Source organism: Hylobates moloch, unplaced genomic scaffold (genome assembly GCF_009828535.3).
Source record: "Hylobates moloch isolate HMO894 unplaced genomic scaffold, HMol_V3 SCAFFOLD_3, whole genome shotgun sequence".
Classification (NCBI taxonomy): domain Eukaryota; kingdom Metazoa; phylum Chordata; class Mammalia; order Primates; family Hylobatidae; genus Hylobates; species Hylobates moloch.
The window spans coordinates 113,553,424-113,567,010 of NW_026652278.1; positions in this window are offsets into that span (position 1 = coordinate 113,553,424).

The window sequence follows — 13,587 nt, forward strand, 5'->3', positions numbered from 1 at the left end:
ACACTCATTCTTACCTCCTTCTTTCTTGCTCAAAGGGTGAGAGGCCCCTCTTCCTGCCTAAGGTTTAATGTTTATCCTCCAAGATTATGATTTTTGTTTTTCTTTTGAGACAGGCTGGAGTGCAGTGACACCATTTCAGCTCACTGCAACCTCTACCTCCCAGGTTCAAGTGAGCCTCCCTTCTCAGCCTCCCAAGTAGCTGAGACTACAAGTGTGTACCACCACACCCGGCTGATTTTTTTGTATTTTTTTGTAGAAACAGAGTTTTGCCACATTGCCCAGGCTGGTCTTGAGCTCCTGAACTCAAGCAATCCGCCCACCTTGGCCTCCCAAAGTGCTCAGATTACAGGTGTGAGCCACCATGCCTAGCCCAGGATTTTGATCTTGATCTCACATGTATTTAAAACTTTTCTGTCCACTAGCTTCTTCCTTTCAGCCCAAATTAGCAAACCTGTTTAAGCCAGGACCCTTTTAGCCACAAGTGAAAGAAATCCAAATCAAGCTAGCTTAGGTATAAAGTGTGTCAAGCAAGATCCTTAAAGATAAGCAGCAGAACCCATTCTATTTCAGCAAAAAAATTATTAAAGGACTATAGGTAGCTCATACAATTTCTGAAAGGATCAGAAAATCTGGCTTGGTGGCCATGTAGGCTGGAAAATGCCCAAATCACACTGCCACCCTCTCCAGTCAAGAGGCCACCACTACTGGCACCACTGATGGGGCATCCCCACATTAAGTTCACAGAAATTTTAAAAACCAACAACAGAAATAAAGAAAAGTTGTGAAGGGAATTGTGATGACCTACTCAGAGCTCTCTGTCTCATGTTCCTTTCTCATAGGCCAGTGACCAGCTTTCTGCTTGTGGCAAGAATACAGCCATAGTTAGCTCAGTCTTTCATTCCACTAGCTCCACAAAAGCCGTCTTTCCAAAGCTCAACTTCAAAAAATCAGATTGAAGTAGCAAGGTCACAGACCCCAGTGGCAGCACCCACCCACATGATCTAGTGGAACATCTCCTGGAATAATTTTTCATAAGTAGTCTGGATCTGCTAAAAATCTATTAATTTGAAATATGAAGTAAAATGAAGCATTTCCTGCCTCTGTAAATCAGGGTTTCTCAACCATGGCACTATTGACATATTGACCTGGATAATTATTTGTTGGGGAATAGGGGGTAGGGTAAGGGTAGCTTTCCTGTCCATTGCAGGATGTTTAACAGCATCTTCAGCCTCTACTCACTATTCACCACTAGTACCCTCCCTCTCCAGTTGTGACAAACTAAAGTGTCTTCCAACATTGCCCAATGTACTCTGCTAAGCAAAATCACCTGCATCTGAGAACCATGTCACCCAGCCTGCAGTGGCCTGACCATAGCAAACCACACTTCTAAACCCCCATCTCCAGCTCAGTCCTCTCTCCTGAGCTCTAGGCTGATATATCTACCTGCTTGCTACTCATGTCTCAACCAAGATATCCCATAGCTAACTCAAACATGCCCAAACCTAACTCATCATTTTTCCTCCAAGACTAGCTTTTTCCCCACAGTTCCTGTCCTGGTTGAAGATATCACTGTTGATCAGTCATCCATACCAGAATCTTGGCAGTATTCTGGATCCTTCATCCTTCTTCACCTCTCCCTCTCCCATCAGCACATCTAAAGAAGTAGATTCTGGCCGGGCGTGGTGGCTTACGCCTGTAATCCAGCACTTTGGGAGGCCGAGGCGCGCGGATCACGAGGTCAGGAGATCGAAACCATCCTGGCTAACACAGTGAAACCCCGTCTCTACTAAAAATACAAAAAATCAGCCGGGCCAGTAGCGGGCGCCTGTAGTCCCAGCTACTCCGGAGGCTGAGGCAGGAGAATGGCAGGCGGAGCTTGCAGTGAGCCGAGATCGCGCCACTGCACTCCAACCTGGGCGACAGAGCCAGACTCTGTCTCAAAAAAAAAAAAAAAAAGAAGTAGATTCTAACAACACCTTTCTTAGCTTGTATTAGCCTCCTCCTACCCAATTGTAAATTTCCTGCAAGTTTTCTGCTGGGCTCTTAATTTCTCCTCTCTCTCTAATTTACTTTCCAAATTGCTTTAAGATTTACTTTTTTCTAAATGCAAATATTACCACGTCGTTCCATACTTCAAATTAACAGATTTTTAGCAGATCCAGATTGCTTGTGAAAAGTAGTCGAGACTCTTTAGCAAGGTGTACAATGACCTTCCTGAACTTTTCCATGTCCCTCTCTCCAACCTTACTTCACCTCTGCTTTCTTGCTGAGAAACTACATAAAAATCCCTGGTTTTGGCTGGGCACAGTGGCTCAAGCCTGTAATCCCAGCACTTTGGGAGGCTGAGGTGAGTGGATTACGAGGTCAGGAGTTCGAGACCAGCCTGGCCAACATGGTGAAACCCCGTCTCTATTAAAGATACAAAAAATTAGCTGGCCGTGGTGGCACGTGCCTATAATCCCACCTACTTGGGAGGCTGGGTCAGGAGAATCTCTTGAACCCGGGAGGCAGAGGTTGCAGCGAGCCGAGATCACTCCATTACACTCCAGCCTGGGCGACAAGGCGAGACTCTGACTAAAAAAAAAAAAAAAAATTCCTGGTTTTGCATTTGCTATCTCCCCTGTCTGCTCCAACACCCTCTCCCCACCTCCTACATTCTCTTAGTTCACCTGGTGAACTCCTACTCCTGCTTCAAAACCCACTGCAACCATCTTCTCTTGATTTTTTTCTTTCTCATAAGGCTCCTCTTTGACCAAGTGTCCCAATATCTTAACTGCAAGCTGAAAACCCAGGACCATGGCCACCTGCTAGTTTGCTCTTGAATTCCTGTCCCACAGAAATTGTGAGATTAAAAAAAAAAAAAAAGAAGTTTACTGTTTTAAGCCACCAAATCTGAGATGATTTGCTACAGAACAATAGATGACTAATCCAAAGTTTGCTTACAGAGGTCAACATGACTGATATTCTATACCCAAGTTTCAAGTTTAGGGTGCTCTGTTCCTAACTCAAGCTTCACCTGGGTTTTGAATAAAACCCATGAACTATTTTTATTTCTGTTTCATTTTGAAACACAGTAAAAATAATTACAGTAAGGAATGTTTTGAGTGGATTATCTAATTAATATTCACAAAGTATTATGCAAAGGAAGAGTTCTGAAGAAAATATTTTTACTTATTATTTAACGACTCAGGATAGGGATTGAAAGAGCATTAAAACATAGTCTCCTTTGACCTTCAGATTTTTATCTTGAGTCTATAGGATATAAACAGAGAATCTAACTCCAATTTTTTAGATAATCTGCTAGGAATGTAATTTTGATTTCAGGAAGAAAACTCTCCGCTGTATAGAAAACTTCTAAACCTTTCTATACAGTTTACTCATTTTAAAAATTTTTTTGTAGAAACAACTGAAATGTCCATCGAAGAAGAATAAATACATTGTGGTTTATTTATATAATGGAATGATGTCCAACAACAAAAAAGAACACAACTGCATGGAATAATCTCAAAAACGTGTTCAGCAAAAGAAGCAGGACAGAAGAAAACCATTCTATCTGATTCCATCTACATGGAGTTCAGGAACAGGAAAACTAAGCTATGATAATAGAAATCAGAGTTAGCTGTTTTGGGGGAATGGAAGGCTTTGGGGAGTTTTGAGGGTGAGGTTGACTAAAAGGGGGAGCAACAAAACTTCCTGAGATAATGGAAAGGTTCTATATCTTGATATGGATGATGGTTACATGAGTGTATGTATTTGTCAAATTTCATCAATTATAGTTTGTTATAATTTATATCTATTAATTAAATTAAACATATTAATTTATGCTTATTAATTAAATTAAACTTATTGACTAAATTATGTTTATTATTTATTGTTTATAAACAATAAATTTATGTATGTATAATATAAATAAATTTATGTATGTATAATATAAATAAAATATATTATTTCAATAAATATTTATTATAAATATATAAATACTTATGTTTATTTTGCCTCATGGAAATTTTGCCTTAATCTAAAAAAGACAACATGAAAAAATAGTATGTAATACTAAAATCAAATCATGTTTCCCTATTGAAAGGCAATCACTCTTTGAGAAGACATAAACAGGGCATTCAGAACATCAAATAGAGCTTCCACCATCACACAAGTGAAACAAAATCAGTATTTCCAAATATTTTTCAGAAACTACCTTTGGGAAGAGTAAACCTCAGCTGTTGGAGCCACGATAAATACCCATTGATTCTGAGCACAAGCCCTGTCCTCTCTCCAGCTGGACTTGGTAGGAAAATCACCAACCAGCTTGCCTCACTCCTGAGCCTTTGCTCTGAACCGAGCGCACTCACAGGGCGGGGGCTGGGCCTCCCTGCTGCGGGGCGGCAGGCAAGGCAGAGCCCAGGAGATGAGTAAGCGGCAGTGGGCGGGAGTCACAGCGGTCCGCGGGTGACTCAGCGTCCAGGAATCCCAGGGGGCCAGAAAGAAGATTTTGGCAAAGAAAGGAGGCCAGAGGGAAAAAAAAAAACCACATTGACAAGGCCTCACAGCTGCCGGAGGGACAGATGTAAGCTGCTGCTGGGACAGAAGGGGAGAGATTGGCAGCCTTAGCCAAGACTGGGGAAGGCCAGGGGCCTCTGCACGACAATACGGGACAGCAACTGGGAACGAAGGAATCGCGATCTGGCCCGATGCGGGGAGAACAGAAAAAGTGAAAACGGTGGGGCCACTGAGGCAGAAGGCATCATGTGGGTAGGATATCATTTTATAAAGAATTTGGGCATCTACCAATGAAATACAGGCACCAGATTCCTCACCTGGTCTCTAGGATCGCTCTTGCCCTGCAGCTCAACATCCCTTATGACTCACCTTCTTCTCAGGATGAAGTTCATCATCGTGATCATGGTTTATGGATCCTTTATCATTTCGCCTACATCACGGAGAGAGTCCCTTCAGAGATACTGAGTTTGTTTGGAAATGCGCAGGGGATTTGCAAATCTGGGATATGCGAGCTGTGGGGCCCCATAAGTATATCCAAAGAGATTGAGGGAAAGCTTATAAAACCAAAAGAGAAAAGTAGACGTAATTTGTTTTGAGGCAAAGAGAACACTGCTTACAGGGGCTTGTGGCAGGAGTTGAAGCCAGTTCATTAGTGAAGATAGTGTCCGGCAAGTGTTCTTGTGCATCTGGCTAGCTAGTTTGAGAAGTCCTTGGCAAGTAAAAAAGAATGAGATCATGTCCTTTTCAGGAACACGGATAGAACTGGAAGCCATTATCCGTAGCAAACTAATGCAGGAACAGAAAACCAAATATTGCATGTTCTCACTTATAAGTTTGGGAGCTAAATGATGAGAATTCAGACACAAAGAAGGGAAAAGACACTGGAGCCTACTTGAGGATAAAGGGCAGGAGGAGGAAGAGGATCAGAAAAAATAACTATTGGGTACTAGGCTTACTACCTGGGTGACGAGATAATCTGTATAACAAACCCCCCTGAATGAGTTTACCTATATAACAAACCTTCACATGCACTCCTGAACTTAAAAAAAAAAAAGTTTAAAAAAAGTCCTTGGCAAAAGTTCTTGTTATAGGGAAACGTGCATAAGACCCTCTTCAGAAACTCTTTGTAATCATTCTTATCGTAGGCATATGTGCCTGAGAACCTTCCCTTCTCAACACATCAACTCCCCTTACCTTCTTAGAGAATTATATCTCCACCACATCCTGGCCCACCCCTAGTCCCAGTATGTTTCTCTCAGGTTGTAGCTTACAGGTCATTGGCTTGTTCCGAAGCCTTTCCTTACCAGCCCCTCTAATTTGGATTAGGTACTTTTCTATGAATTATCTAGCAGCACCAAGTACCTTCTTCTATGGTACCTTCCTCTAGCTTTGCCATTGGGTATTATGGTTGCCTATTAATTTTTTAACTATGAAATATTTAAAACTATAGAAATGTAAAGGTATTTTGCTACCATTTAAACCTTGTTACAATTAAATACCTTGTTAATGAAACCAATTTTAAAAATAGAGGAATAAAATATTAAAGACAGAGAATGTTAACAGTTACTCCTGTACATATATTTATTACTTACATATCTAATCATATACAAATATAGTATTGCTTGATTTATTTTAAATTTAATACAATTAGACATGGTATGCACTATACATGCTCTTTAGCTATTTTTTTCACTCTACATTGTGTTTTGACATATTGATGAAGAAATTTAGACCACAAGAACAAATTGTAAAAGAAAAACTAATAAATTTGACTACACTAAAATGTAAAACTCTGAACATCAATATGTTACATAAATGAAGTTAAGAGTTGCAGAATGTAATTACTTCTTTTTAAAATGTATTACTCTATTAAAGATATTCATTTCATAATTTTAAAAGTCAAAAATTTTTTTACCATGTTAGCAATAAAACAAAAAGTCTCTTGTCTTACTCCCACTAACTTCCATTCTCCAGAAGCAAAAATTTTTTAATTGTTTTAACCATTTTTTCTGGACTTGACCTCTATGTTTTTAAATAACATGATTATGTTGACTTTTTTAAAATAGTATCTATCGACTCCATACCATTAAAGATAATGATTTAGCTTTCCTCTGTCTGTCTCTTTCTGTCCCTCCATCATTTCAATAGTTACAGTTTCTGGTCGGAGCAATATTCAGTGCTTACATTACCATGATTACATAAATATAATTCATAGAATTATATAATGCCCTCTGATTTCAGTCTCTTTCATCTATGACTTTTTTCCTTATTATTTCCACTACTCTCATTGGTTTCATGTCCTGGATGCCTACAACTTATTTGCCTCTAAACACAACCTTAAAAGAAGAATTTCTTTAATGCATTCAAATTCAACAGGCAATACACACACATATGTGTGCACACACATAGGTATGTGTATGCATTTTCCCCTAGAGACATCCCTTCTAAAGCACTTTCTGACCTGGTGCAGTGTCTTACACCTGTTATCCCAGCACTTTGGGAAGCAGAGAGGGGAGAATTGCTTGAGCCCAGGAGTTCAAGACCAGCCTTGGCAACATAGCAAGACCCTGTCTCTACAAAAAAAATTTAAAAATGAGCTGGGTGTGGTGGCATGCACTGATAGTCCCAGCTACTCAAGAGGCTGATGTGGGAAGATCACTTGAGCCTGGCAGGTTGAAGTTTCAGTGAGCTGTGATCATGGCACTTCTGCCTGGGCAACAAAACAAGACCCTATCTAAAAAAAAATAAAAAAATAAAAAATAAATTTAAAAAAAAGCACTCTCTTAACCTATCTGGTTGAATTGTTCTATTATTGGCCACCAGCTCTCCAGTTGGGACTTCCCATCATTGTTATTGTGGACATAGGATGAAAAAGCTATTCCCATTGGCCAGGAACTGTCCCAATTTCATGACCTACATCTGGCAATCCCTAAGGCTAAGGCAAACTGGAACAATCGGTCAACGTACCTGGACAGTTCCCTGTTTCCTAGATCCTATGTTGTATTCTTCCTGGTTTATTTCCTCAGTTTGTGGAATCCATGCTCTAATATTTTCCTGAAAAATAATAAAAAGGACATAATTTTTTTAAAAAACATGCGTGTCAGAAATATTTTTAATATGTCTTCATATGTGTTAGAAAATTTGGCAAGGAATAGGAATCAAGACTTGAAGTCATTTTCCATCTGAATTTGAAAGATTTGGCAGCACTGGCTTCTAGCTTTCCCATGTGGCAGGTGAGAAGTCTAGTATCTTTCCACTTCTGGGTCTTTTGAATATCTGGGTACTTGTAGGCTCTTTTCTTTATCTCCAAGGTTCTGAAATTTCTCATGGCATACCTTTGTGTGTTTTTGTTTTTTATGCATTATGCAGGGCACAAAGTGAGCTCTCTCCATCTATAAACTCATGACTTCTGTTCAGGAAAGATGTTTTTGCCTATTTCTGTGAAAATATCCTACCCTATCTTTTTATAATCTGTCTTTCTGGAACTCCTGCTTATTTGGGAGTTGAGCTTCTTGAACTCTACTATTTTCCTTTTCTCTTCTGTTTTTCATTTCTTTATTTTTGATTGACTTTCTGGATTTTCCCAACTTCCCTCCCAGACTTTATTCTGAAATTTTGGCTCATTCATTCATTTGTTTGTTTTTATGTTTTCTTCTGGTCCATACATAGCTGCTATTTTCTTGAAGATTCAGTTCTGTTATGACATAGGCCTTCCTTAAGTGTCTGGTGATCCTTGGCTATCTGCTTATATTTAAAACAAGGCAATAAAAAAGTGACAGGAACAGACTGACACTTATCCTTGTAAGGTGATCTGGCAAGGTTGTTTTATTGTTTGTTGTTTGTTTATTTGTTTTAGTTTTTGTTTTCAGCTAGCTTCCCACAGAGAACTCAACCACGACTCCCACCTGAGAAGTAAGTTTGGCTGCCAATTCATTTCTTTTACTGACTTGCAACTAATCTTCCGATTTTGAGGACTACCTGTACCTCCTATGTTAATATTTCTAAGTAGTTCTGAGATTCTATAGTTCAAAGCATCCCTCACCTCAGCTTTCTCTGGTGTGTTAAGTCAGTTTTATCACTACTCCACCTGCTTTCTAGTTTCCAAAATTCCACTGCTTCTATCTTGTCTACATAGAGGTATTTCATGTAAGTATTTCAGTTTTGTCTTTATAGCTTTGTGTACTTCATTGTCCCTTTTCTGTAATTCTGGGAGGGAGGGTCAGTGGACATATGTTCATTCAGCCATGTTTAGCCAGAAGTCGTGAAATCGCCTCTTTTTTTGTCGGTATGTATTTCTTGTTAGATTTGAAGCTAACTGAGGTGAGGTGAAGACCATAACTGGGTCATTATTACAGTCTAACATCTAGCATAATGCCTGGCATATGTTAGGACCTCAATAAGTAAGGTTTTATTGAATGAATACACATATAGCACAATGATATTTTTTAAATGTTAACCAGTGTCCAGCTTTGTTTTTCTCTCCAGTATTTTATTTTCCCTTTTTCAGCTAATCTATTATCGTTGTTTCAGAGAACACATAGAACAATAAAAAGCAAATTATTCTTCCATCCTGCGTTTCAAAAGCTTAAGTCTTTAGGAAAATTGAAAGGACTCATGGCATAGAGGAAATACTGAAGCAAAGCATTATGATAACATTGTGAAGCATACCTGTACTATGCCCCTAGAACTAGGAGATTGACCTGAAATAGAATCAGAGCTTAGCTCCAGGGGAGCAGCAAAGTCCTGCTGAAAAAATGGTTAGTGTGCCTAGGCAATTGAGACCAGTTTCTCCGTCTAGAATGGCACAGGTGCAGCAGAAAGTTTCCTTCAAATTTAAGAATAAAAACAAGGTAAACAGAGAATTCTAGAGGATCTAAAGAGCCTCCTAGATAGGAATTAATGTCAAGAAATGCCCGAATGGACTGCTCAATGAGGAAACATTGCATTGCCCATGTCAATGGACACAACACTGTCCTAGTCCATTTAGTGCTACTTCAACAGGATACCTGAAACTGGGTAATTCATGAACAGAAACTTATTTATTGGCTCATAATTCTGAAGGCTGGGAAGTCCAAGATTAAGGAGTCATATCTGGTGAGAGCCTTCTTGCTGCAGAAGGCACCATGGTGGTGAGAGAGAGATCAAGAGAAGGCCAAGCTCACTTTTACAACTAACCCACTACTGCAATAATGACACTAATCTACACATGAGGGCAGAGCCCTCATGACCTAATCACTTTTTAATGGTTCCACCTCTCATTACTGTTGCATTGGGGATTACATTTCCAGCATATAAACTTTGGGGGACACATTCAAATTATAGCAAACATGACAGGTGACACTGAACATTAGATCCTTCCCCAGCCTGATGCCTTGGCACTATGTAAGCCCCTTGGTTCTTAAATGAAATCCCTGGGAATCCCAAAATTGACTGAGATTAAGTTTCTGTCACCCAAGTAAAATGAAAGCTCAATATTGAAATTAAATTTATTAAAATACTAATATAAAATTATATTTCACCAACATTTCTATGGGTAAGTTGAAATTTGTATACACTATACAATATGGTAATTCTGACTCCCAGAGACTTACTTTAAAATTCATTTAAAAAAACTTATAAAACAAGTATTTACACAACAAATGACCAAATATTTTTTACATAGGAACATGCCATATTAAAGTAGAGATTTATACTTGTGAATGACATACCAAAAAACACCAAAGACATGGTTAGTAGAACAAGTAGATTTGGGGGATTTTTAAAATAATATTTGTAATCTTAACAAAATAATAAGGAAATACAGAAACATCTGTCAGGAATGTATGTTGGGACCTCCCCTTTCAGCTGAGATGAAGGCCATTGCTCTCACTGAGACAACTAGAAAAGCTGGATAATATATACAAAATAGCATCTGTTTGAAGGCATTGAAGCGATGAGGAAACTCAGACTTGGGCAACAATTTCTGGAGAATGAGAAAACTTAGAGAGGAATGTTGACATTTTACAACTGATTTTTCCTTTGGGGCATTTGCTAGTTCAGAGTACTTGGCAAGAGGGAAAGAATCCAGGCAACAGACTTGGGCAGAAGGCCTCTAAGAGGCAGTAAAGACAGCAGAATTTTTGGTTCCAGTTTTGGAGACTGGAAAAATCCAAATCTCGTGAGGCTGGAAACCCAATGAGAAAGGTTAATGGAAAACTGAGTCTGACACTTGACCTGTTTTCCTATCAAAACATTTGCCAAATTCTGAGGCTGCATGGAGCAGGATATTAAGCAACTAAGCAAAAAGTGTCTAAATACAGTAAAGGTTTTGCAGTCTTGAAAGTCTCACCAGGAGGAAAGGGCCTCAGTGAACACCCCAGGTTCTCAGGGGGAACTCTACAAGAGCTACTCTCTAGGAACAGAGATGAATCTGAGATGGAAAAGAGACTCACAAAAACAGTAATGTACAATATGACATTCTGGAAAAGGCAAAACTATGGAGACAGTACAAAGATCAGTAGTTGCCAGGGGCTTGGGGTAGGGAGGGATGAGTAGGTGGAGCACAGAAAATTTTTAGGGCAGCGAAAATACTCTTTATGATACTGTGATGGTGGACACACATCTCTTTTCATTTGTCAAAACCCATAAAATGTACAGTACCAAGAGTGAACCCTACTGTAAACTATGAACTTTGGATGATAATGGTGTGTTGATGTAGATTGATCAATTGTAAAAAATACACTTCTCTGGGGTGGGATATTGATAGTAAGGGAGGTTGTGGGGGGTTGACAGGGAATATATGGGAACTCTATAAGTTCTACCCAATTTTGCTGGGAACCTAAAACTGCTCTAAAAAGAAAAGTCTAGTTTTAAAAAATCTGTAATGCAGTCTGGAATTGGTTCTGTCTCTCATTGGGTTCAGGTGATCAGCTCCCTAGCAGAGGATGGGTAGGACATCTCTGGAGGAATCTATTACTCCAAAGCTTTTATAATTTAAATAATACAATGTCTGGCATTGGATCAAAATTTAGCAGGCATTCCAGGAGTTAGAAACAATTTCTAAAAACCAAGAGGAAATATCTAAAAACCAAGGGGAGGCCGGGCGCAGTGGCTCACGCCTGTAATCCTAGTACTTTGGGAGGCTGAGGCGGGCAGATCATGAGGTCAGGAGATCAAGACCATCCTGGCTAACACGGTGAAACCCCGTTTCTACTAAAAGTACAAAAAATGAGCCGGGCGTGGTGGCGGGCGCCTGTAGTCCCAGCTACTCAGGAGGCTGAGGCAGGAGAATGGCCTGAACCCGGGAGGCAGAGCTTGCAGTGAGCTGAGATTGTGCCACTGTACTCCAGCCTGGGCTACAGAGCAAGACTCCATCTCAAAAATAAATAAATAAATAAATAAATAAATACCAAGGGGATGACCTGATTCAGATATTTCAGTTATCAAGAAAACTTAAATAAGTATGATTAATATATTCAGAAAAAAATAGATAAAATGAGTGTTTATCATTACTTAAAACTAAATATAGGCATGAATTGTGGTGCATAATATATATCAAAAAGGTAATAATAACAATATTTCACACTTATTGAAGGCTCATGTTGTGCCAGACATTGCTCTAAGTGACTCTGATTTCCCACAACAGTCCTGTAAAATAAACACTATTGGGGTGCCCACTCTACAAATGAGGAAACTGAGATACAAGATGGTTAAATAAATGCTTACAGTTAAATGACTAATAGATGTGGCAGAGCTAGAATTTGAACTCGGACAGTCTAATCCCAGAGTTCTCTTTTAATCATGATACTGTATAGTGCATGTATCTTATACAACTACAAGAGCCATAGATCGATAATGTTTTGATTAAAGAGATGTAAAAAGTTTGACAATTAAAATTATTATTATTATTTTTGAGACAGAGTTTCACTCTGTCACCCAGGCTGGAGTGCAATGGCATGATCACGGTGCACAGCAGCCTCAACCTCCCCGGCTCAAGCAACCCTCCCCCCTGAGACCTCCCAAGTAGCTGGGAATAGAGGTACACACCACCATGCCTGGCTCATTTTTCTATTTTTTTGTAGAGACAGGGTCTCACTATATTGCCTCGGCTAGTAGAACTCCTGGGCTCAAGCAATCCTCCCACCTTGGCCTCCAAAATGAGGGATTATATGCATGAACTGTGCCCAGCCTTAAAATTATTTTGGTCACTAAATTTTTTTCTGTTTTTCTCATGGCCCCAAACTATGTGAATGTGAAATAGTTCCAATTTAGCCTAAATTGTGTAGAAATATATGTTTATGCAATTTAGGCTATTAATTGCCCAATAATGTTTGCTTGTGTGTATGAAAGATTGAGAAGAAAGGTATCTAATTTTAAGTAGACTAAAAATAGAAAATAGAAACATACATGTAAAATTTGACCAAAAACAGTGTTCAATATTAACCACCACCTAAGTTACTTTTATAAACTTCTGCCTGGACACTCTCTAATTATTATAATTGCCACCTGTGGATTTTTAGCTGCAGAACTACACAGTTAATTCATTTATCTAACCTGTGGGTAGGGAACTTTGACAGAGAATTCCACCCCACTGTAGATCTTTACTCTTCTCAGCAGGACTCCCTGAATAAAGAAAGTCTTCCTCCTCTGACACACATGGTTCTTTTTGACAGACACACATACCTGGTTCACCATTTTACCAGATAAACATTTAAGGAATGTATTTGAAATGACAGTGGACTCAAAGGCAGGAATCGCCTTCCTGCCCCAACTCCCTTCCCCAACATCTTTTTGCTGCCAGAAAAATCTACCATTAGATTTGATTTCCCCAAGTCTCTTCTATACAGATAAATCAAACATTTGTCATCATACTTACCTTAGTACGAATTAATGAATTGACTCAATCTCATAGGCAACTAGCTGTGGTCAGAGACATGATGAAGTTTGAGTTTGGGATGCAGTAAGCACAGCCATGAATTTTTTAACATAAACTACTTAGTTGTGATGTTATGAAGATAAAAATGTAACCTCCTTCTTAGGATTGTTGTGAGGATTGCATGAGAATAATGAGCATAAAAATGCTTAAGATAGTTTTAGGCACCCAGTAGGTGC